At 45.1% G+C, this 25997-nt stretch overlaps 1 pseudogene; it reads right to left on the minus strand.

Annotated features, from left to right (window-relative positions):
- LOC144326401 (uncharacterized) overlaps window positions 1-25997 on the minus strand; it is a 129591-nt pseudogene that overhangs the window by 47032 nt on the left and 56562 nt on the right.

Consider the following 25997-nt stretch of genomic DNA (forward strand, 5'->3'; position numbering starts at 1 on the left):
CTTGTCCAGGTCTTTTTGGCTTCAGAAAAGAAAGTCCCTTCTCTATCTAGGGGGTTCTTTGTTCTCCAGGTGTCAATTAAGTCCATATTGTCTGTCATTTCAAAGAAAGTTTTCGGTAGTCTTCCATCTTTTGTTATTACTTGTCTTTCTGACTTGTCCATATTTGTCGATACCACTCCATTCATATCTCCAAGCATAATGATATTATAGTCCATAAAGTCCAACAACGTCTCATGCAGTTTCTTAAAAAATTCTGATTTCCCCTCATTTGGTGCATAAACACCTACTATCAAGAGTCTCTCTCCTTGAAATTGTATTTCAATTGCCACAAATCTTCCTTGTTCATCTTTAAAGATAAATTTTGGTGATAAACTTTCTTTTGCATAGATCACAACTCCTCTCTTTTTAACTTTATCTGATGAGATGAATTCTTGGCCTAATCTTTTGTTAATCAATACTTTCCTATGTATTCTAGTCACATGGGTTTCTTGCAAGCAAATCAAGTCCAATTTTTCCTTTTTCAACAAATGAAAGATTCTTTTCCTCTTGTCAGGGGAATTCAAGCCCCGAATATTCCAGCTTAAAACCTGCAGAGACATTGTGTAGTTATTCTGTTATCCCTCCAACTGCTCCCAACAATTGTTCTTGATCTGTGGGTGGTATTGCTTTCTCTGATTTCTCCAATCCCAATGGTAGCTTCCCTGGATCCAAAACTCCTGGTCTTGATGTCTTCGGCTCTTTTCCCTCTGCCTCTTTTTGTAGATCTTCCTCGTGATCTTTCAAAAATCTCACTTTATCCTCCTCTGATCTTATCTTCACTTTTTTCCCTTTGTAATTAAAAGACAGGCCCTGGGGAAACTCCCACCTGAAGATGATGCTATTTCTTCTTAACAAGTAGACTAGGTCTCCGTAGTTGGGTCTAAGGTCCAATAGGTTAGCCCAGTTGTTTAGAGCGTAGTGCTGATAATACAAAGGTTGCAGGTTCAATCCCCGGATGGGACAGTTGCAAAGTCCTGCATTGCCATGGGTTGGACCAGATGATCCTCAGGGTCCCTTCCAACTCTACAATTCTATAATTCAATGAGGTATTTTGGGATGTCTTTAAAAATTTCAATTCTCGAATCCTCTATCTCCAGTGATTTCTTGTAGTGGAGGCTCAGTATTTTGTCCCTCTCTTCTTTAGATCTGAGTGAAATCAAACAATCTCTTACTCTGTTCTTTCTTCCCCTTTTGCCAGTTCTGAAGGCACTCACTATCTTGAAGTCTTTATCTGAATCAAGGCCCCAGAATTCTTCAAATTCATGTGTAAGAAAGTCACACAGGTTGCCCTCTTCCACGTCTGGTACCGCCCTGATCCTTAAATTAGTCTGTTTACCTCTAAGTTCAATTAAGGACAGTTGTGCCTTATGGTCCTCCAATTGCTTATTGATTGGCAGTATCTTTTTCTCTACCTCCAACACCTTCTCTTTTGCTTCCTCAGCAATTTTCCTTGTCAATTTAGATTCCTGCAGCAGCCGGTCAATGGCCTGTGTATTAGAGCTAATAGTTGTAGTGTTTAAGTCAATTTTGGCTGACAGTTTTTCCAAAGCTCCAAATATTTTGTCTAGTGATGCATTTAATGTCTCTTCGGAGCCTGCACCTTTTGCTCCTGACTGCCCAGTATCTTCTTTTTCTGAAGCAGAAGAGGCTACTATTGATTGTCTTCGTTGCTGCAGCCTGGTTTTTATCCTTGAAGGTTTTTCTTGGGGTTTTTCCTGGGATTGAAGCTGATCCATTACTTTATCTTTAAAGCTCAAGGTCACTCTCACAGCTTAAGCTTATTTTGTTATGAGAAAGTCTCCTAACCAGCTGTAACGGAAAATCCCCAGTTATATCACAGGCCTCCTCTAGGGGAGCACATTAGCAACAATGTTCTTTTCAATGCAACTTGTTTCTAAAGGCAGTAGTATCCTTTTTAACTTTCCAATTTTCCAATAAAAGGCAACAATTGCAAAGGGGGTCCTTCAATATTTTCAGTTCAAATGCAGATTGATCACATATAGTTACAATGTCTATAAACGGTGCAACACTTTCTGCTGTCCTGGCAGACCAAAATCAGGGGTTAAGCGGTGGTCTTTTTTCCTTTTCTCCCTTTTTCCTTCAATCAAAGTATTTTCTTCTCCTCCCCCCCCCCACTCTGAGAGGGAGTTCTTATATCTGGCATTAAAATTAGTTCCTTTTAGCTCAACTTTTCCAGTTCTTAGTTCCAACAGTCTTTGCTTTAGTTCTATTTACAAAACCGGAAGACGGACTTCCTTTTTGCGCTTTCCCGCTTCAGTGTCAAATTCAAGTTCGTTGTGTCGATCAAAAGAACAAGTCCTTTGATCTCCCAATCTTTGCAGAATCTTACTCACGGGTTGTAGTTTAGAAGCCAAAATTTCAAAGGAAAAAGGTCAGCGCTCTCCGGCAACAGCTGTGCAGCTTCACTCCGCAGAAGTAGCGATCGACTCTCAGCACAGCGCCACACACCCGTCTCACTCTGGAGCTCTTTACAGAGGTACTTTGCAAAACGGGGGGGAGGCGCAAAAGGTGCCCGCCGAGTCCCACGGTCGCAGGCTTCACTCGCCTGCGGTTTTCGAAAGGGTCCCCGCTTCGCTGCAGCGGGCATAGCCCGCTATTTGAAGGGGACTTTGCACTACAGGCTGAGCTTCACAAGTCAGAAGACTGGTGGTCTTGAAATCGTTGCAGATGCTAGTTTTGAAAGTGACACCACGGATGGTACCAGCACTTCTGGAGTATGCTACATGTACAACCATTGTCTGTTTGACTGGTTGTGCAAAAAGCAGATGACAGTAAGCCTAAGTTCCTATGAAGCAGAACTCAATGCCCTGTCATTTTCACTCATGGATTGTGGATGGTTTATGCAACTGTTTCAGGACATCAGAATTTCTGTGAAATGTCCTATACAGGTGTATCAAGACAATATATCCTGTTTGGCTTTGCTGAACTCAGAAAGTTGCAAGCAAAGAACCAATTACTTGCAGATTAAGTTACATTGTGCAAGAGAGTGTGTACAGAAAGGACTCATTCAGGTGGCCTACATGCCAGGAAATGAAATTCCTGCTGATCTGTTGTCTAAGGTTGTTAACAGGGATCAACTTAAGGTTTATGTACAGTGGTTGCAATAGGGTTGAAGCACAGGTACTACAGGTTACACGGAAAGGGGGAGGATGTTAAGATAGTTCTGTTCCACCTTAAGGGAACAGGCTGTTGTGTGTCACATGCCTATTCATATCCAGCTTTGCTGGGAGCTTCCGTTTTGTATATAGTTTTTGTTCTGGCTGTTTTCCTGGACACGGAGGCAAGCAGTCATGTTTCTTTGTTCTGAACTACGTTGAATAAAACTGTAAATATGTTCATCCTGTCTGCATCTTTCGTTGTGGAGACTTGCACTCTGCTGGAAAGGGTGTGCACGGGTCTTGGAATGTCTCTGAGGCACGTGTCGCTGATTGACTGATGTTGTTCCACGGGAGACCAGTGATTGTCCGGAGACGACTGGAGGCCTGCTTGATGCCTCCATCTCCCTGGCAGTTGTCAGGATCTCCGCTTGGCCAAGCTGATAAAGCTCATCTTCTTCTGGCCGAGTCCTTCGGAATCGCCTTCAACGTGATTGATGACCTGAGCCTCTGATAAGGCTCCACGCACATCCCCCATTCAGCAGAGTTTCCAGCACAGGGAAGAGACGAGAGGTTTGGGCTACATTGCAAAGAGTTTTATTTTCCTAGCTTCGCAGACAGAAAACACATCCGCTCTCTGTGAGAGCAGAGAGCAACTGCACAAACAAGGGAACAGGAAACCAGTAATGTCACATCCACCTCCTGTCTCCCGTGAGACTTCCAACAGCCTGGAGTGTCTCTGGAATGTAAACAGAGTCTTGTGACTCTAAGCAGCTGCACAGTGGCACAAACAGAAACTAACATCCTCCCCCTTTCTGTGAACACCACTGGGCAGTGTGTCATGTACAATCTCAGTACAAACCCAATTTCTGTACCTAGGTACAGTGTTGATCCTTCCGAACAACCTTGGACAATAAATCAGCAGGAATTTCATTACTTGGCATGTAGGACACCGTTACGAGTCCTTTCTGAACACATTCTCTAGCATGTTGCAGCTTCAATTGCAAGTGCTTCGTGCTTTGCTTACAAACTTCAGAAGTCAGCAAAGCCAAACATGCTTTGTTGCCCTGATAAACCTGGATTGGACACTTTACAGGAATTCTCATGTCTTTACACAATTGTAACAACCATTCACAATCCACAAGTGAATAAGACAGTGCATTCAGTTCAGCTTCACAAGTACTTAAGCTTACTGTTGTTCGCTTCTTGCACGAACAATCAAATAGACCCTGGTTGTACATGTAGCAAACTCCAGACGTGCTTTTCCTTTTTTTAAAAAAATGATATTTATTAAAGTTTAACAGTTACAAAAAAAAAGAAAAGCAGACAATAAAAAATTTACAATACTTCAAAAATAAGATAAGAAAAAACAGCAATACAACAAGACAATAAAAAAGAAAAAACAAAAACATTTAAAAACAAAAACATTTAAAGAAAAAAAAGGAAAAAAAAGAAAAAAACCATCCAGTATTTTCAAATCTTTATCTTTCATTTGCTTATTTCCTTGACTTCCTCACACCTCCCTTTTTTGTATTCTAATTCAATTAGTTGTTTCAGCAAGTCCTTTTCCTTTTTCTCAGATTTTGTTCCATAATTTATCTTAACACAATTTAACCTTAAATTTTATACCTTAACCCGTTAGCAGACTATTCTTACTTAATTCTTTATAACATTTCTGCTAAAACCATATAACTTCTTTCCAGCATCCTTCTAACATTCATTAATTTTACAATATTTCTGTAAATATACTTTAAATTTTTTCCAATCTTCTTCCACCGACTCTTCTCCCTGGTCTCGGATTCTGCCAGTCATTTCTGCCAACTCCATGTAGTCCACCAGCTTCATCTGCCATTCTTCCCGGGTGGGTAAATCTTGTGTCTTCCAGTACTTTGCAATAAGTATTCTTGCTGCTGTTGTAACATACATAAAGAAAATTCTATCCTTCTTTGGCACCAATTGGCCGACCATGCCCAGGAGAAAGGCCTCTGGTTTCTTCAGGAAGGTATATTTAAATACCTTTTTCATTTCATTATAGATCATCTCCCAGAATGCCTTAATCTTTGGGCATGTCCACCAAAGGTGAAAGAAAGTACCTTCAGTCTCCTTACATTTCCAGCATTTACTATCAGGCAAATGATAAATTTTTGCAAGCTTGACTGGTGTTATGTACCACCTATAGATCATTTTCATTAAGTTCTCTTTTGAGGCATTACATGCCGTAAATTTCATACCAGTGGTCCATAACTGTTCCCAGTCAGCCATCATAATATTATGTCCAATATCTTGTGCCCATTTAATCATAGCAGATTTCACCGTTTCATCTTGAGTATTCCATTTCAACAGCAAGTTATACATTCTTGACAAATTCTTAACTTTAGGGTCTAGCAATTCTGTTTCCAATTTTGATTTTTCGACTTGGAAGCCTATTTTTTTGTCCAAATTATATGCCTCCATTATTTGATAATAGTGGAGCCGGTCTCACACTCTATTTTTTAGTTTTTCAAAACTCTGCAATTTTAGTCTGTCTCCCTCTTGTTCCAAAATTTCCCAATACTTCGGCCATTTGGCCTCCATATTGAGTTTTTTCTGAGCTTTTGCTTCCGTTGGTGACAACCATCTTGGGGTTTTATTTTCTAACAAATCCTTATATCTTATCCAGACATTAAACAGTGCTTTTCTAACAATATGGTTTTTGAACGCTTTATGTGCTTTAACTTTATCATACCACAAATATGCACGCCAACCAAATACATTATTGAAACCTTCCAAATCCAACACGTCTGTGTTTTCAAGAAGCATCCATTCTCTCAGCCAACAAAATGCGGCTGATTCATAATAAAGTTTAAGGTCTGGCAGGGCAAATCCACCTCTTTCTTTAGCATCTGTTAATATCTTAAATTTTATACGAGGCTTCTTGCCCTGCCAGACAAATCTAGAGATATCTCTCTGCCACTTCTTGAAACAGTCCATTTTATCCAAAATTTGCAATGTTTGAAACAAAAACAACATTCTTGGCAATACATTCATTTTTATCACAGCAATTCGACCTAACAACGATAGCTTCAAATTTGACCATATTTCTAAATCCTTTTTCACTTCAGTCCAACATTTTTCATAATTATCCTTAAATAAATTCACATTCTTGGCAGTCATATTTACCCCTAAGTACAGTGGTACCCCGCAAGACGAACGCCTCGCAAGACGGAAAACCCGCTAGACGAAAGGGTTTTCCGTTTTGGAGGCGCTTCGCAAAACGAATTTCCCTATGGGCTTGCTTCGTAAGACGAAAGCCCATAGGGAAATCTCCGGGACAGCGGGGAAGCGCAGCGCGTCTTCCCCGCTGTCCTCGGACCTCCTCCGAAGCCTGGCAGCGGGGCGGGGACACCTCTTCCTGCCGCCAGGCTTCGGAAGGATGCTCCGAAGCTAAAGAAGCTAAAGCAGCCTGCCGCGACCCTCTCCCGGCTGGAGAAGTGACGCGCGCCTATGGCAGGAGCCTCCATAGCCGAGCGTCACCTCTCCAGCCGGGAGAGCGCGCGCGGGCCTAAAGCAGCCCCCCGCGACCCTCTCCCAGGTGACGCGCGCCTGTGTCAGGAGCCTCCATAGCCGAGCGTCACCTCTCCAACCGGGAGAGCGCGTGCGGGGCTAAAGAAGCCATAGCCCCGCGACCCTCTCCCAGGTGACGCGCGCCTATGGCAGGAGCCTCCATAGCCGAGCGTCACCTCTCCAGCTGGGAGAGCGCGCGCGTGGGGCTAAAGCAGCCCCCCCGCGACCCTCTCCCGGGTGACGCGCGCCTATGGCAGGAGCCTCCATAGGTGCGCGTCACCTCTCCAACCGGGAGAGCGCGCGCGGGGCTAAAGAAACCCCCCGCGACCCTCTCCCGGCGGGAGATGTGACGCGCGCCTATGGCAGGAACCTCCATAGGCGCCCGTCACCTCTCCAGCCGGGAGAGCGCGCGCGGGGCTAAAGAAGCCCCCCGCGACCCTCTCCCGGCTGGAGATGTGACGCGCGCATATGGCAGGAGCCTCCATAGGCGCCCGTCACCTCTCCAGCCGGGAGAGCGCGCGCGGGGCTAAAGAAACCCCCCGCGACCCTCTCCCGGCTGGAGATGTGACGCGCGCCTATGGCAGGAACCTCCATAGGCGCCCGTCACCTCTCCAGCCGGGAGAGCGCGCGCGGGGCTAAACCAGCCCCCCGCGACCCTCTCCCGGCTGGAGAAGTGACGTGCGCCTATGGCAGGAGCCTCCATAGGCGCCCGTCACCTCTCCAGCCGGGAGAGCACGCGCGGGGCTAAAGAAGCCCCCCGCGACCCTCTCCCGGCTGGAGATGTGACGCGCGCCTATGGCAGGAGCCTCCATAGGCGCCCGTCACCTCTCCAGCCGGGAGAGCGCGCGTGGGGCTAAAGAAACCCCCCGCGACCCTCTCCCGGCTGGAGAAGTGACGCGCGCCTATGGCAGGAACCTCCATAGGCGCCCGTCACCTCTCCAGCCGGGAGAGCGCGCGCGGGGCTAAACCAGCCCCCCGCGACCCTCTCCCGGCTGGAGAAGTGACGCGCGCCTATGGCAGGAGCCTCCATAGGCGCCCGTCACCTCTCCAGCCGGGAGAGCGCGCGCGGGGCTAAACCAGCCCCCCGCGACCCTCTCCCGGCTGGAGAAGTGACACGCGCCTATGGCAGGAGCCTCCATAGGCGCCCGTCACCTCTCCAGCCGGGAGAGCGCGCGCGGGGCTAAAGAAGCCATAGCCCCGCGACCCTCTCCCAGCTGGAGAAGTGACGCGTGACTATGGCAGCAGCCTCTGAAGGATGCACCGAAGCCTGGCGTGGGGGGGGGGGCGGAGAGACCTTCTCCCCGCGCCAGCCTTCGGATGGCTGTCCTGAAGACTTGGGGTGGGAGAAGGGTTTTCCTTCCCACCGCCAACATTCAGAATGCTGTTCTGAATGTTGGCGGTGGGGAGGAAAAACCCTCCTCCCACGCAAGCCCCGGGAACAGAGGGAAAGCGCTGCGCGCCTTCCCCTCTGTTTCCGTACCTGTGCTGAAGGCTTGCGGTGGGGAGAAAAGCCCTTCTCCGCACCGCCAGCCTGGCAAGCGGTTTCCCTAGGAACGCATTAATTGATTTTCAATGCATTCCTATGGGAAACCGTGCTTCGCAAGACGAAAAACTCGCAAGAAGAAAAAACTTGCGGAACGAATTAATTTCGTCTTGCGAGGCACCACTGTATTTCACTTTCTTAACCAATGTCAATCCTGTCTCCTTCTGAAACTTATCTCTCTCAATCTCATTTAGATTTTTCTCTAAAACTTTAGTTTTTGTCTTATTCAACTTAAAGCCTGCTACCTGACCAAATTCTTGAATCAATTCTAGTACTCTTTTAGTGCTTGATTCTGGCTCCTGTAAAGTCAATACCAAATCGTCAGCAAATGCTTTCAATTTGTACTGTTTGGCTCCCACTTGGATACCTTTTACCAATTGGTCCCTTCTAATCATGTTTAGCAAAACCTCCAGGACCGATATAAAAAGCAATGGAGAGATTGGGCAACCTTGTTGTGTTCCTTTCTCAATCTTAAATTCTTCCGTCACTACATTGTTCACAATTAATTTAGCCTTTTGTTCTGAGTAAATTGCACCTATACCGTTTCCAAAGCCTTGACCAACCCCCATCCCCAATAGATTTTTCTTCATAAAACTCCAGGAAATATTGTCAAATGCTTTCTCCGCGTCCACAAAAATCAAGACTGCTTTAGTATTAATCTTCACTTGTAGCTTTTCTAAGATATTAATTATATTCCTCGTATTGTCAGACAAATGCCTGCCCGGGAGAAAGCCCGCTTGGTCTTTATGAATTTCTTCTGCTAACACCTTCTTTAGTCTTTTAGCCAAAATGTCTGCAAAAATTTTATAATCCACATTAAGCAGTGATATGGGACGGTAGTTCTTAAGCTGCGTCTTTTCAGTCTCTGATTTCGGTATAAGTGTGATGTACGCTTCCTTCCACGACTCTGGTGCCCCTTTCCCTTCCAATATTTCATTGCAGACTGTGGAGTTTGGAACTGACAGGGTTAAAACTCCGTGGTGTCCTGTATCTGGGAGGAGCTTGACACAGAGAAATGCGTCACAGTGTGTGTCTGCTCTCAGATCAGCTTTCGATTCTGCTGAGAGACGCAGCTGAGCTTGAGGCTGCGAATGTGTGCTTTTGGAAAGCACAGGATGGCTGAAGTTTCCGATGGATTTATTGCTCTGTAAATAAAACGCTTCTAGAGATAAGAACCGAACTGTCTGGACTTGATTTATCCCTTTTCTCACATGGACACAGGACCGCTGTTTGCTACTCTGCTCTCCTGCCAGGTCAGCTCAACCACAGCAGAGTCCACACAGGGAAGAGTGACTGGACGCAGGATGTATTTATGCTAATAAAAATCCGAAAAGGTTATGGGGGTTACGTGTTTCCTGACAAGTGCGAGAAGGGAGGAAGACTGCCAGCTTTGAGTTGCTGTGATCCCCTGCCAGGAAGGGCAGTGGGAGATGCTGGAGATCGGAGCCAAGAGCCAAGAGAGACGGCTGCTTCGGAAGTACAGCTTGCTGGCAAACATGTGAGTACGCTTAAAGCCCCGGGGGGGAGGAAGATGGCTGCTCAGGCACAGGAAGGCCATGAGAGCTACCCCGGTGAAAGGCTGCATGGAGCCAACTGGGAGGCCTGGTCAAGAAGAGCAAGGGGGTGGTTTGTGGCCACAGGGCTCTGGAGTCCAGTCCAGAAGGAGCCGGCCCCACCCACACAAGCTACTGCTCTGCTGAGTGAGAGAGAGCAGAGAGAGCTTTGCATGTTGAAAGCAAGTGTGGACGCTTTGCTGTTGCCCCACCTGGAGGGCGTTAAATCGGCTCAGGCCGCCTGGCAGGCGCTGAGGAGTCTGTGTGAAAGCTCAGCGGGAGCCAAGGGCCTGGAGGATGCCGAAGGCCAAGGGAGCAAGCCTTGGGCCGAAGTGGGAGCCAGACCAGAGGGGGCTGGAAGCCCAGAAGGGGCTGAGGGACGCCCAGAAAGCCCAGAGGGGGCTAGAAGATGCCCAGAGAGAGCACCAAGCCCAGAGGGGGCTGAGTCTGTTTTGGGAAGCTGTTTCTATGCTTCAACACGTCTGTGTGATGGACTGTGTGCTGGAGAGAGGCTGAGAGCTGGGAAGAGGAAAGCAGTTGCAGGCTGTTCCTCAGGCAAACAGGCACCCAGAAGAGGGGGTGCAGGCCAGGCAAGCCGTTCCAAGAGCTCTGAGAAAGCCAAAGTCTCCAAGAGTTGTTTGTGCTCTGAGGCAAAGTCCAACAGCAAAGGGCATTGTTCTGCAGAGGCGCTGGAATGCAAGGTCAGCCACCTGCAAGAACGGCAGATAAGAAGCAGTTCTCAGACGGCGGAGCGTGAGAACACTAGCAAAAGCCTTGCAGCAACCATGGCAACCAGGAGAGACATTGGAAGAGGCCCCAGTGGGGGTGCAAACGTCGCCATGGCATCTTTGGAAGACAGCCAAAGAGACACTTTATCTTTTGTTATAGACTCTGGAGCTTCTCATTGCCTAGTGACATCTAGAGGGCTCCTGAGGAACTGCAAGACAGTTAAAACTGCAAGTTATGTTACCTTAGCGGACGGGTCTCAAAGACCACTGACTGAATTTGGGTATTTATATTGTTCTTTTATAGATTGTGAGGTGCAAGCTTATTTGGTTCCAGAGCTTGCCCACTCTCTTTTGAGTGTGTCAGCATTAATGGCTGTTGGGTTCGATATTTTGTTCTCTAACAATTTGTGTTCCTTTTACAGGGATGGGAAGAAGATCTACAGTGTTGAGAGGAAAGACAGGCTCTTTCTGGTGGAGATGCCTATTGAAAATGGGGTTGGTGGAAAAATGGGACTGGTGGAAAATGGGGCTAGTGGAGAGTCCATTGAAGACGCACAAGTGCAGTGTGCAAACATCCCACCACACAATGATTGTATACACATGTGGCACCGAAAATTCGGACACGCTGGGTGGTCACTTGTGCGAAAAGCCGCAGAGAACACCATTGGGTGTAGGTTCAAGGCATGTGACAGATACCTAGATTGTCAAGCCTGTAAGCAATCGAAGGTCACAACATGCACATACCCCAGGTCAGAGAGGAGAACCAGCAAACCCTTTGAACTTGTGCATGCAGATTTATCAGGGCCCATGCCAACACCTTCTTTAGCTGGGTCGAAATGGGTTTTGGTTCTGATTGATGATTTTTCTAGGCATTCTTGGGTTTTCTCGCTTAAACATAAATCAGAGGCAGCTGCACTGATCAGAGATTGGATCACAGCGGTAGAGCTGCGGTTCTCTACCAGGGTGATTTCCTTTCAATCTGATCGGGGGGGGGGGGGTGAGTTCACAGGTTCTGCGCTGCAATCGTTTTTCAGGCAGAAGGGTATCAGTCATCGCTTGACTGCGCCCTACTCTCCGCAACAGAACGGGATTGCAGAGAGAAAGTTTCGCACACTACAGGAATCTGCAAATGCTATGCTGGCAGACTCGGGTTTGCCGCAGCGCTTTTGGGCTGAAAGTTATAAGACAGCATGCTTTCTGCAAAACAGGGTGTACAATTCCAGTGTAGGCAACTCACCGTATTTCTTGTTGCATCAGAAGAAGCCGAAGGTCCACTACTTCCATGTTTTTGGATGTCAGGCTTGGGTTCTCATTCCAAAGGCCATGCGCAGAAAGGGTGAGCCAAGATCTAGGAAGATGATCTTTGTAGGCTATGAGCCGGGTTCAAAGGTGTGGCGTTTCGCATACCCTACTGGCAACCAGTCTAAGCTGCTCATTAGCGGCAGTGCTGAGTTTTGCGAGCAGAGTGGGTGGAAACGTCTTCACGGGAACCCGGATGTTCTGTTAGACTCAGGTGAGGAAGAGGAGGAGGACGAGGCTGAACCTGTTGCTGAGGTGCACGGTCCACAGCCACAGAGTCCAGAGTCGGGTTCTCCAAGGGAGAGGCTCCGTATCTCTCCAAAAGGGAGTCCCAGGACCCCTCCACAGGTTTCTGTCAAGTCTGAGCCTAGGAGTGAGCCATCCTCGCCAGCAGAGCCAGTTGTGAGGCCTAAAAGGCGCAGCAGGTCAGAGGGGGAGGTTTCTGACACAGGGGATGGTAGGGTTGATCCAGGTGAATCAGGCGCAGTTCCAGAATTCACGCTGAGGAGGTCAGCAAGATCAACGAAAGGAAAGTCACCTGAAAGGTATGAAGCCACTAGTGTCTGGGTTGGTGTGGCTAGGTGTGAACCTGAATCCTTTGAGGATGTTCAGAAGTTGCCTCAGGAAGAAGCTAGCAAATGGCGTGAGGCGATGCAGAAGGAGATGAACTCAATGGAGTCTCTTGGTGTGTTCTCACTCACACAGCTACCGGCCAAACAGCGAGCTGTTAGCTGCAGATGGGTTTACCGTCTAAAACCCACAGAAACGGGAGAACCACAGTATAAAGCGAGATTAGTGGCCCGAGGATTCACACAGAAAAAGGGTGTCCACTTCACAGAGGTCTATTCGCCAACCTCGAGAGCAGAGACTCTGAGAACGCTTTTAGCAATAGCAGCACAGAGAGGTTGGAAGGTGAACCATTTTGATGTAGATGTCGCCTACCTGAACTCAGATCTCCAGGAGGAGTTGTACATGCTTCCTCCTCCAGGGTTTGAAGTCAGTGAGCCAGGCGTCGTGTGGCGGTTGCACAAATCCATCTATGGATTACGCCAATCTGCCAGGAATTGGACTATGTGCCTACATGAAGCCTTAGAAGAGCTAGGTTTTAAGAGATCTCTTGCAGACAGTTGTCTTTACATTAGAGATTCAGGCTTGAAACAGCAAGTGGTGCAGGTGTTTGTTGATGATATCTTGATCATGGCACAGACAGGTGAACAGGTGGAGAAGTTTGCTAAAGAGCTTGGAAAGCGGTTCAAGCTGAAGCAGCTTGGAGATGTCAAGTCCTACCTAGGCGTCCAGATAGCGAGGACTGAGGATGGTAGCTTTTTGCTTTGCCAGAAAGGTGAGATTGAACAGTTGCTTGAGAAGTTCAGGATGAGTGATTGTGCAGGAGTGAGAAGTCCTATGGAGGCTAGTTTTGTGAAGGACAGCCAGCAAGTAGAACGTGCTGCGTTCGAAAATACTGAAGTGTTTCAATCAGCTCTAGGGAGTTTGTTGTATTTGTCCCAGTGGAGCAGACCAGACATAGCATTTGCTGTCAATCTGCTCAGTAGAGAGGCTTCAAGTCCTAGTGTACAAGCCTGGAATGGCATCAAGAGAGTTCTGAGGTATTTGCAGGAAACCAAAGACTTTTGTCTTAGGTTACCACCACAAGGAGAAGTCAAACTGACTTGCTTTGTGGATTCGAGTTGGGCTAATCTTGAGGATCGCAAATCAGTGTCAGGCTTAGTGGTGAAGTTTGGGGACTCAGTAGTTGGATGGAGGTCCCGGAAGCAAAGTCTCATAGCGCTTTCATCTACTGAAGCTGAGTTCAGTGCGCTATCAGAGGTTTGCAGAGAGCTGGAGTTCTATGTGTGTTTGGTCGAAGAAATCTGTGGAGAGAATTGTCTGCCCGTTGTGGTGCATGAAGACAATCAACCACGCCTCAAATTGGCTGAGACTGGGCAGTTCAAGGCGAGGACCAAACATTTGGACATACGTTTCCGGAATGTATGTCAGAGTGTTCGTGAGGGGCTAGTTGCTCTGAAATACTGTCCCTCAACCAAGAACCTCGCTGATGGTTTCACAAAACCATTAACCTTCCAGAAGCACGAGGAGTTCTGTGAGGGTCTGTGTATGGGGAAAGCATTGTTGGCTATTGTCCCCAGATGCAGGACAAGAGGGGGTGTGGAGTTTGGAACTCACAGGGTTAAAACTCCGTGGTGTCCTGTATCTGGGAGGAGCTTGACACAGAGAAATGCGTCACAGTGTGTGTGTGCTCTCAGATCAGCTTTCGATTCTGCTGAGAGACGCAGCTGAGCTTGAGGCTGCGAATGTGTGCTTTTGGAAAGCACGGGATGGCTGAAGTTTCCGATGGATTTATTGCTCTGTAAATAAAACGCTTCTAGAGATAAGAACCGAACTGTCTGGACTTGATTTATCCCTTTTCTCACACGGACACAGGACCGCTGTTTGCTACTCTGCTCTCCTGCCAGGTCAGCTCAACCACAGCAGAGTCCACACAGGGAAGAGTGACTGGACGCAGGATGTATTTACGCTAATAAAAATCCGAAAACAGACTTCCTTTAGAGGTTGTATTAACCTTTCTTTCAGAGTTCTGTAATATCTAGAAGTCAGTCCATCCGGTCCTGGAGATTTACCCAGTTGCATATTCTGAATGGCCCCTTCTACTTCCTGATCCGTTATTTTGTAATCCAGCAATAAATTATTTTCTTGGGAAATTTTTTGTAGTCCATTTATTTTCAAGAATTTATCAATGTCCATTTCATTCTGCTTTTCTTGTGTATATAGTTGTTTAAAATACCTCTGGAAACACTTTCTAATTTCCACTGGATTCTGTATCTTCTTTCCTTCCACTTCCAAATTCGTTATGGTATTAAGTTTTTGTCTTTTTTTCAATTGCCAAGCCAACAATTTCCCACACTTATTTGCCGATTCAAATGTCTTTTGTCTCATCTGTTTAATCTTCCATTCTATTTCCTGATTCATCATTTTCATGTATTGTACTTGGTATAACTTTATTTCTTTCAAAATCTCCTGAGACTTTGGTTTCGCCCTCAGTTTCTTCTCTCCTTCCTTTATTTTTTCCAAAATTTTATCTTTTTTCTCATTTTGCATTCTCTTCTTAATTGCGTTCTGTTGTATCAAAAATCCTTGCATGACGTCTTTACTTGCATCCCAGATTACTCTTTTTTCCACAGTAGTGTTCATGTTTATCTCAAAGTAGTCTCTCAAAGTTTTCTGGGCCTTTTTAGTAAATTCATCATTCCTAAACAAAGAGTCATTCATCCTCCATCTAAAGGAACCAGTTGGCATCAATTTCATTTCCATCTTCACAGCATTGTGATCAGAGCAGGTCCTGGGGCAAATTTCCACTTTGCTAATCTTTGGAGCCAGTCCTCTGGTTGCCCAAATTTGGTCAATTCTTGTCCATGTCATTTTAGCCTCGGAGAAGAAAGTTCCCTCTCTTCCCAGAGGATTCTTCATTCTCCAAATGTCAATTAAGTCCATATTTTCAGTCATATCAAAAAATGTTTTTGGTAGTCTTCCATCCTTAGTAACTATTTGTCTTTGCGCCTTATCCATATTTGTAGATACTACGCCGTTCATAGTAAAAAGGTAAAGGTACCCCTGCCCGTACGGGCCAGTCTTGACAGACTCTAGGGTTGTGTGCTCATCTCACTCTATAGGCCGGGAGCCAGCGCTGTCCGGAGACACTTCCGGGTCACGTGGCCAGCGTGACAAGCTGCATCTGGCGAGCCAGCGCAGCACACGGAACGCCGTTTACCTTCCCGCTGGTAAGCGGTCCCTATTTATCTACTTGCACCCGAGGGTGCTTTCGAACTGCTAGGTTGGCAGGCGCTGGGACCGAGCGACGGGAGCGCACCCCGCCGCGGGGATTCGAACCGCCGACCTTTCGATCGGCAAGTCCTAGTCACTGAGGCTTTAACCCACAGCGCCACCCGCGTCCCTACGCCGTTCATATCTCCCATCAAAATCATATTATATTGCAAATAGTCCATCAAAGTCTCATGTATCTTTTTAAAGAATTCCGATTTCCCTTCATTTGGTGCATAAATACCTATTATCAAAATTTTTTTCTCCTTGTGTTTGAATTTCAATTGCTACAAATCTTCCTTGATCATCTTTGAAGATAAATTTAGGTGATAGGCTCTCCTTTGCATAGATGACCACTCCTCTTTTTTTTACTTTATCCGATGAAATAAATTCTTGGCCTAGTTTTTTGTTACTCAGTATTTTCCTGTGTAACCTTGTCACATGTGTTTCTTGTAAACAGATCAAGTCCAATTGCTCTTTTTTCAATAAATGAAACACTCTCCGCCTTTTTTCAGAGCTGTTAAGTCCATTTACATTCCAGCTCAGGGCCTGCAGCGCCATCCTGTGGTTACTTTGGTACTCCCCCAACTGCTCCCAAAGCTTGTTCCTCTTCTGTTGGTGGTAATGTTGGTTCGTTCACTGGGGAGTCCAATCCAAAAGACAGTGTTGATATGTCCAGCGTTCCCTTACTTGGTGATGTTCTCTCCCGTACTCTTTGCTCCAATCCTCTGTCTAATAGTCCTCTGTCCAATGTTGTTAGCTCTTTTCCAATTCCCTTCTGTAGGTCTTCTTCGTGATTGTACAGGAACTTTGTTTTGTCTTCTACTGATCTTATTTTTATTTTCCTTCCTTTAAAACTAAAAGATAGGCCTTGAGGGAATTCCCACCTGAAGTTGATTTTATTCCTTCTCAACAAATCAACCAAATCTCTTAAATTAAACCTTAGGTCCAAAAGATGTTTAGGGATATCTTTAAATATCTCCACAATTGATTGGTGTATTACCAAAGCCTCCTCGTAGTGCCAACTCAAAATTTTATCCCTCTCTTCTTTAGATCGGAGTGTAATCAAACAATCTCTTATTCTATTCTTCTCCTTCTTCCCTCCTCTTCCAAGTCTGACGGCTCTCACAATTTTAAACTCCTCTTTTTGCAGATCCCGGCCCCAGTGAACTGCAAACTCCTCAGTAAGATAGTCTATCAAAGAGTCTTTTTCTAGTTCAGGTACTGCCCGAATCCTCAAATTTGTCTGTTTCTCCTTGAGCTCAATCATGGAAAGCATCAACTTATGGTCCTCTAATTGTTTCTGCACATCTGGGACCTCTGTTTCCAGTTGTGTTACCTTCGCTTCCACAGTAACAACCTTTTCCTTAACTTCCTCTGCGATCTGTCTGGTTGAATTAGACTCCTTAACTAATGTCTCTATAGCTTCTGTATTGGAGTTAACTTTTTGTTCCAAGCTTTTTATGCTTTGTGTATTTTGATCCAATTTTTTATTCATTTGTTCCAAAGAATTGTTGTTGTTGTTGTTGTTGTTGTTTAGTCGTTTAGTCGTGTCCGACTCTTCGTGACCCCATGGACCAGAGCACGCCAGGCACCTCTGTCCTCCACTACCTCCCGCAGTTTGGTCAAACTCATGCTGGTAACCTCGAAAACACTATCCAACCATCTCGTCCTCTGTCGCCCCCTTCTCCTTGTGCCCTCCATCTTTCCCAGCATCAGTGTCTTCTCCAGGGAGTCTTCTCTTCTCATGAGGTGGCCAAAGTACTGGAGCCTCAGCTTCACGATCTGTCCTTCCAGTGAGCACTCAGGAAGTGCTGATTTCCTTAAGAATGGATGCATTTGATCTTCTTGCAGTCCATGGGACTCTCAAGAGTCTTCTCCAGCACCATAATTCAAAAGCATCAATTCTTCGGCGATCAGCCTTCTTTATGGTCCAGCTCTCACTTCCATACATCACTACTGGGGAAACCATGGCTTTAACTATACGGACCTTTGTTGGCAAGGTGACGTCTCTACTTCTCAAGATGCTATCTAGGCCTGTCATTGCCCTTCTCCCAAGAAGCAGGCGTCTTTTAATTTCGTGGCTGCTGTCACCATCTGCAGTGATCATGGAGCCCAAGAAAGTAAAATCTCTCACTGCCTCCATTTCTTCCCCTTCTATTTGCCAGGAGGTGATGGGACCAGTGGCCATGATCTTCGTTTTTTTGATGTTGAGCTTCAGACCATATTTTGCGCTCTCCTCTTTCACCCTCATTAAAAGGTTCTTTAATTCCTCCTCACTTTCTGCCATCAAGGTTGTGTCATCTGCATATCTGAGGTTGTTGATATTTCTTCCGGCAATCTTAATTCCAGCTTGGGATTCATCCAGCCCAGCCTTTCACATGATGTATTCTGCATATAAATTAAATAAGCAGGGAGACAAAATACAGCCTTGTCGTACTCCTTTCCCAATTTTGAACCAATCAGTTGTTCCATATCCTGTTCTAACTGTAGCTTCTTGTCCCACATAGAGATTTCTCAGGAGACAGATGAGGTGATCAGGCACTCCCATTTCTTTAAGAACTTGCCATAGTTTGCTGTGGTCGACACAGTCAAAGGCTTTTGCATAGTCAATGAAGCAGAAGTAGATGTCTTTCTGGAACTCTCTAGCTTTCTCCATAATCCAGCGCATGTTTGCAATTTGGTCTCTGGTTCCTCTGCCTCTTCTAAATCCAGCTTGCACTTCTGGGAGTTCTCGATCCACATACTGCTTGAGCCTTCCTTGTAGAATTTTAAGCATAACCTTGCTAGCGTGTGAAATGAGTGCAATTGTGCGGTAGTTGGAACATTCTTTGGCACTGCCCTTCTTTGGGATTGGGATGTAGACTGATCTTCTCCAATCTTCTGGCCACTGCTGAGTTTTCCAAATTTGCTGGCATATTGAGTGTAGCACCTTAACAGCACCATCTTTTAAAATTTTAAATAGTTCAGCTGGAATACCATCACTTCCACTGGCCTTGCTATTTGCAGTGCTTTCTAAGGCCCATTTGACTTCACTCTCCAGGATGTTTGGCTCAAGGTCAGCAACCACACTACCTGGGGTGTACGAGGCATCCATTTCTTTCTGGTATAGTTCCTCTGTGTATTCTTGCCACCTCTTCTTGATGTCTTCTGCTTCTGTTAGGTCCTTACCACTTTTGTCCTTTATTATGGTAATCTTTGTACGAAATGTTTCTTTCATATCTCCAATTTTCTTGAACAGATCTCTGGTTCTTCCCATTCTGTTGTTTTCCTCTATTTGTTTGCATTGCTCGTTTAAGAAGGCCTTCTTGTCTCTTCTTGCTATTCTTTGGAAATCTGCATTCAATTTCCTGCATCTTTCACTATCTTCCTCGCATTTTGCTTGCCTTCTCTACCCCGCTATTTGTAAGGCCTCGTTGGACAGCCACTTTGCGTTCTTGCATTTCCTTTTCATTGGGATGATTTTCGTTGCTGCCTCCTGTACAATGTTACAAGCCTCCATCCATAGTTCTTCAGGCACTCTGTCCACCAAATCTAAATCCTTAAACCTGTTCCTCACTTCCACTGTGTATTCATAAGGGATTTGACTTAGATTGTATCTTACCGGCCCAGTGGTTTTACCTACTTTCTTCAGTTTAAGCTTGAATTTTGCTATAAGAAGCTGATGATCTGAGCCACAGTCAGCTCCAGGTCTTGTTTTTGCTGACTGTATAGAGCTTCTCCATCTTTGGCTGCAGAGAATATAATCAATCTGATTTCGATGCTGCCCATCTGGTGATGTCCATGTGTAGAGTCGTCTCTTGTGTTGTTGGAAAAGCGTGTTTGTGATGACCAGCTTTTTCTCTTGACAGAACTCTATTAGCCTTTGCCCTGCTTCATTTTGAACTCCAAGGCCAAACTTGCCAGTTGTTCCTTTTATCTCTTGCCTCCCTACTTTAGCATTCCAATCCCCTATAATGAGAAGAACATCCTTCTTTGGTGTCACTTCTATAAGGTGTTGCAAGTCTTCATAGAATTGGTCAATTTCAGTTTCTTCAGCACCAGTAGTTGGTGCATAAACTTGGATTACTGTGATGTTAAAAGGTCTGCCTTGGATTCGTATCGAGATCATTCTATCATTTTTGAGATTGCATCCCAGTACAGCTTTCGCCACTCTTTTGTTGACTATGAGGGCCACTCCATTTCTTTTATGGGTTTCTTGCCCACAGTAGTAGATGTGATGGTCATCCGAACTGAATTCGCCCATTCCCATCCATTTTATTTTTTTTTTTTAAATAATTTTTATTGCATTTTTTCAGACATAGGCAGAAAAAAACAAAAGAAAGAAAGAAAAAAAAAAAAAAAACAAAAAGCAAATACAAAGAATCATAACCTTTCAACAACTTATTTCTATCGAGCTTCCCCGCATCTCCCGCACAATGCATTCTTAACAATAAATTTATCAGCAAATTATAACCTTGTTTCGTGTGTTTCTTTTATACTTTCAATTGCAGTTTAAGTTTAAATCCCTTGTTGTCCATTTACTCTAAAAACAGAATATATTATCATTTTTAACATTTAAACATTGATTCTTTCAATAATGTTATCCAATTCCGTAAATGTTGCATTCTCATTGCTGGGGCTAGCATTTCAAATTATGCATCATTTTATAGTTCATATAACTTATAAAATTTTTGCAAGTAATTCTTAAATTTTTTCCAGTCCTCCTCCATTGCTTCTTCTCCCAGGTCTCGGATTCTGGCAGTCATTTCGGCCAATTCCATATAGTCAATCAGTTGCATTTGCCACTCTTCCAGCGTGGGTAAATCTTGAGTCTTCCAGTGTTTGGCGATCAAAATTCTTGCTGCAGTGGTAGCATACATAAAAAACGTTCTATCCTTCTTTAAAACCTTTTGGCCGACAATACCCAAGAGGAAGGCCTCCGGTTTTTTAGGGAAGGTGTACTTAAACACCTTTTTTAACTCGTTGTAGATCATTTCCCAGAAGGCCTTCACTCTTGGGCAAGTCCACCAAAGGTGAAAGAATGTTCCTTCAGCCTCTTTGCACTTCCAACATTTATTATCAGACAAATGGTATATCTTAGCAAGCTTGACTGGGGTCATGTACCACCTGTATACCATTTTCATAATGTTTTCTTTCAAGGCATTACATGCCGTAAATTTCATACCGGTGGTCCATAACCTTTCCCAGTCTTCAAACATGATATTGTAACCAATGTCCTGAGCCCACTTTATCATGGCTGATTTAACTGTCTCATCCTGGGTGTTCCACTTAAGCAGCAAGTTATACATTCTCGATAAAACCTTGGTCTTTGGTTCTAACAATTCTGTCTCAAGTTTCGATTTTTCCACCTGGAATCCTGTTTTTTTGTCCAACTTAACCACCTCGTTAATTTGGGCATAATGAAACCAATCTCGCACCTTATCTTTTAAATTTTCAAAGCTCCGCAACCTCCAATTGTCACCTACTTTTTCTATTAGTTCCCAATATTTCGGCCAGCCGGTCTCCATATTGGGTTTTTTCCACGCCTTAGCCTCCACTGGTGATAACCACCTCGGGGTCTTACTTTCAAGTAAGTCTTTGTATTTCTGCCAGACCATAAAAATTGCTTTCCTGACAATATGGTTTTTGAACATTCCATGTGTTTTTGCCTTGCCGTACCACAGATAAGCATGCCATCCTAACGAGTTGTTAAAACCTTCCAGGTCTAGGACATCTGTATTCTCTAATAAAATCCAATCTTTCAACCAGCAGAAGGCTGCCGCCTCATAGTATAACCTTAAGTCTGGCAGGGCAAACCCCCCTCTTTCTTTTGCATCAGTTAGTATTTTGAACTTTATTCGGGGCTTTTTGCCCTGCCAGACAAACTTTGAGATATCCCTCTGCCACTTTCCAAAACATTCCACTCTGTCCACGACCTGCAAGGTTTGAAATAAAAACAACATTTTTGGCAAAACATTCATCTTGACAGCAGCAATTCGGCCCAGCAAGGAAAGCTTCAGTCTCGACCAAGTTTCCAAATCTTTCTTAACTTCTGACCAGCATTTCTCATAATTGTCCTTAAACAAATTCAAATTTCTAGGCGTCAAGTTTACCCCCAGGTATTTCACTTTCTTAACCACAGTTAACTCTGTTTCCTTCTGAAACCCCTCTATTTCTAAAGACGTCAGGTTTTTCCCCAAAACTTTGGTTTTTTGTTTGTTCAACTTAAATCCTGCCACCCGACCAAATTCTTGTATCAGTTCCAGAACTCTTTTTGTACTAGATTCTGGCTCCTGTAATGTTATTACTAAGTCATCTGCAAATGCTTTCAGTTTATATTGTTTCACTCCGACCGTAATCCCCTGTATTTGCCGGTCCCTCCTGATCATGTCCATTCCCATCCATTTTAGTTCACTGATGCCCAGGATGTCAATATTTATTCTTGCCATCTCATTTTTGACCACCTCCAACTTACCCAGGTTCATGGTTCTTACATTCCAGGTTCCTATGCAATATTTTTCTTTACAGCATTGGACTTTCCTTTCGCTTCCAGGCATATCCGCAACTGAGCATCCTTTCGGCTTTGGCCCAGCCGCTTCATCAGCTCTGGATCTACTTGTACTTGCCCTCCGCTCTTCCCCAGTAGCATGTTGGACGCCTTCCGACCTGAGGGGCTCATCTTCCAGCGTCATAACTTTTATATGCCTGTTGTCTTTGTCCATGGAGTTTTCTTGGCAAGGATACTGGAGTGGCTTGCCGGTTCCTCCTCCAGGTGGATCACGTTTGGTCAAAACTCTCCACTATGACCTGTTCATCTTGGGTGCCCTGCTCGGCGTAGTTCATAGCTTCTCTGAGTTCTTCAAGCCCCTTCGCCACGGCAAGGCAGTGATCCATGAAGGGGAAAGAATTGTTAATTTTACTCAAAACAAGTGCTAAGGCTTCTTCCAAAATCATTCCTCCTTTTGGTTTAGAATGCATTAATGCAGCTGCAGAGGAGGCAGGAGGGCCGGATGTAGAAGCTCTTCGAAAAGACTTCCCATACCTTGTTGTTTTGTCTTGAATAGAGGGATCTATTTTTTCTTTCCCATCTGCCATAACACTCAAAGCCCTCAAGGTCAAATATAGTCCCAGAGTTTTATCTTTAAAGTTGGGAAATTCCACTCCTTGTAGCAATTTCAAAGTCCTCCTCTAGAGGGAAATAGTTATTGTTTATCTTATGTTAGTCCAAAGTATCCCTTTTTTCTTTTTTTCTTTTTTAGAATTACAACTGCACCAGTATAATTAGTATCAAGTCTTAACCTTAGATAAAAAAAGGTAGTTGAAACTCTTAAACCAGAAGAAAGTAGTTGAAATGATGTTTCACTTTAGTTTCACTGTTTCACTGACAGTGAAATAAGCAGTCTGTTCACAGTCAATGCGGAGCTCCGAAATGCAGCGATTTTAATGGCTGCCGTTCCCAGGTTCCGAGTGATGGAAAGTTAACTTCTCCCCTCTTTTTTTGCAGGCAAATAACGTCCAAAAACCCTCCCCCTTTTCCCCTGCTTCCAAGGGGGGGGTTCGCTATTTTTATACTGGAAATTTAGGTGTTTAACATAGTCTTTCAGGCTTTAGCTTAAGCCTATTTGCTTCCAACTATTTACAAAAGGAGGAAGGCGGACTTCCTGTTTTACACCTCCCCCCGTTCGTAGTCTGATTCATCTTTTAAAAATCCAATTCTTCACTTTACTCACGGGTAGTTACTTTTAAGTCCGATTGTCCACAGGAAAAAGTCAGCGCTCTCCGGCAATGGCTATGCGGCTTCACTCCGTGAAAGTAGCAGTCAGTTCGCAGCACCGCGCCGCTCACCCCACTTCGCTCCGGAGCCCCAAAATGGGATTCCCCACGAGTAGGGGAGGCGCTCCTGGTGCCCTGCCGAACCCCACGTTCCCAGGCTTCCTCCACCTGGGATTTCTAGCGGGCCCCCACCTTCGCCGCGGCGGGAAGACCCAGTTTCCACGGAGCCAGTTCCTCCGGTCAGAGAAACTCCGCCATTCGCCGATGGCGCTAACCCGGAAGTCCCGCCAGACGTGCTTTTCCTGTCTGTAGTGTCACTTCCAAAACTCGCATCAGCAAATATCTCAAGACCGGCAGACTTCTGATTGTTAAATCTCAGTCTGTAGTGCATAGTGCATTTCAAATAGCGTGCTATGCATTTCAGAACTTTCCAATCCTTAACAGTAGGATTGTTGACTTGTCTGCTTAGCAAATTAGTGCTAACTGCAATGTCAGGTCTTGAACATCTGGCAATGAGGTTTAGTTTGCCTAGCACACTTCTGTACAGTGTAGTGTCAGAAAATGCTTCTTCAGTATCATCTACCTGATAACCTGTTGTCATTGGTGTGTGTACAGGGTTAGAATCTATCAGGTTTAGTTTGGTTAACACATCAGCAATTTTCTGTGACTGGTGTACTAAAATATTACCATCTTGGTCTCTCTCTATTTCCAGAGATAGGTACTTGGTTACCTCACCAAGATCTTTCATGTCAAAGTGCTCCTTCAGTTGAGCTAGGGCGCTATTGTACATCTTAACATCCTTCCAAAAGAAAAGAATATCATCAACATAAAACAAGCAATACAGCTTCTTTTGCCCTTCCTCTTTGACAAATACACATGGATCAGCTTTACCTTGCTGGAAACCTAGAAAAAACAACACTTCAGTGAGTTTAGAGTGCCAGCATCGTGCACTTTGCTTGAGACCATATAGGGACTTCTTCAGAGAACAAACAAATCCCTGTTTTACTTGTACGCCATCAGGTGGAAGCATATAAAGTGATTCACCTAAGGTTCCGTACAAAAATGCTGTATTCACATCGTGATGAGAAACGTGTAGATTCTCTTCTGCAGCAAGTTTGAGCATAAGCCTAATGCTCTCATGTCTCATGGTGGGTGAGTAGGTCTCGTGATAGTCTTCTCCTGGTACCTGTGAAAAACCTCTGGCTACCAATCTGGCTTTGTGTCTGACTACCTTGCCATATTGATCTGTCTTTGCTTTGAATACCCATTTGCTGTCAAGCAGTTTCATCCCTGGAACTGTTGGAACTAGCTCCCATGTTTTGTTCCTCTCTAAGGAATCAAGCTCAGCCTTCATGGCAGTTAACCATGGCTCAGCATCCTTCGAGTCCAAAGCCTGGATCGCTTGGAAGCTTGAAGGTTCAAATACCTTTTTGGAGCTTTTAACAGCAGTTACAGCTTTAGCTGCTTTAGCAAATTCATCAGCAAATCTCTTTGGAGGTCTACCTTTTGTGACTCTTTCAGACCTGTGAATTAGATGTAAGTCTTCAACGCTCTCCTCTTCTTTCTTAGGAGAAAAGTGGCCAATAGTGAACAATGGTTACTCCAATTCTCGATCAGAGCCTTCAGAGGGTTGCATAGAGACCATAGCATTCTTGAAATCCTCTGAATCATCTGAGTCAGTTTCAGATTCAGAATCAGAACCTTCATCAGTGGGTGTGGGGTTTTGCTGCTGTTTATCCTCAGACTCTTCACTGTCATCAGGATAACATTGGAAAATTCCCACATTCTCCCCCCACTTGGCATTGTACTCAACACTTCAAGTAAGTCTAACTGTGCTAGTGTCAGTCATCATTACTCTGTAAGAACCTTTCTGATATCCTAGAAAGATACCATGCAAACAACGTTTGCCTAACTTGGAGCTTTGTGGTGTGTGAACCCACATGTCAGAACCAAAAATTCTCATGTGCTTGATGTATGGTTTCTTGCCAAACATCTTTTCATAGGGGGTACAACCAATTGGTGATGACAATCTCCGATTATAAGTGTAAACAAAACAGCCGAGCACTTCTGCCCAATAACTCTGGAAGATTGGCATCATGCAGCAAGGTTTTCAAGCCTTGAAGCAAAGTTTGGTGGGGCGCCGCTAGGGGCGCCGCGAAAGATGGCTGACAATACCATCTCTCCAGCTCCCACAAGGTAATTTAGAGGCTGAGATGGGAGTAATCAGCCTCCCAAATTCTTCCCGGTGGAAGGGAAAATGCAGTCTCATCCGCGGATGCCCACAAACCACCCCCGAGTTCGTAAAGAAGGAGGAGGTGGGGGCACTGGATGGAAAGCCCTCAAGGGAGTTCGGATCTCCTGGACGCTGTCTCTGTGAGCGCTCCTAATGAAGCACGTGAACGTAAGCGGGTACTCGCTTGGTGTTAAATAAGGATCAGGCAGACTCAGCAATGGAGAATAAGAAGGTGCAGTTTATTGCCAGGCAATAAGGACCCAGTTTGGAATCTCTTCCAAAAGGAACTGGGACCCCGATTGACAGAAATCCAGAGGTCTTTATACCTGAGCAGATCACAGCAAATCATAG

The sequence above is a fragment of the Podarcis muralis genome, chromosome W (assembly GCF_964188315.1).
Source record: "Podarcis muralis chromosome W, rPodMur119.hap1.1, whole genome shotgun sequence".
In the NCBI taxonomy this organism is placed as follows: Eukaryota; Metazoa; Chordata; class Lepidosauria; order Squamata; family Lacertidae; genus Podarcis; species Podarcis muralis.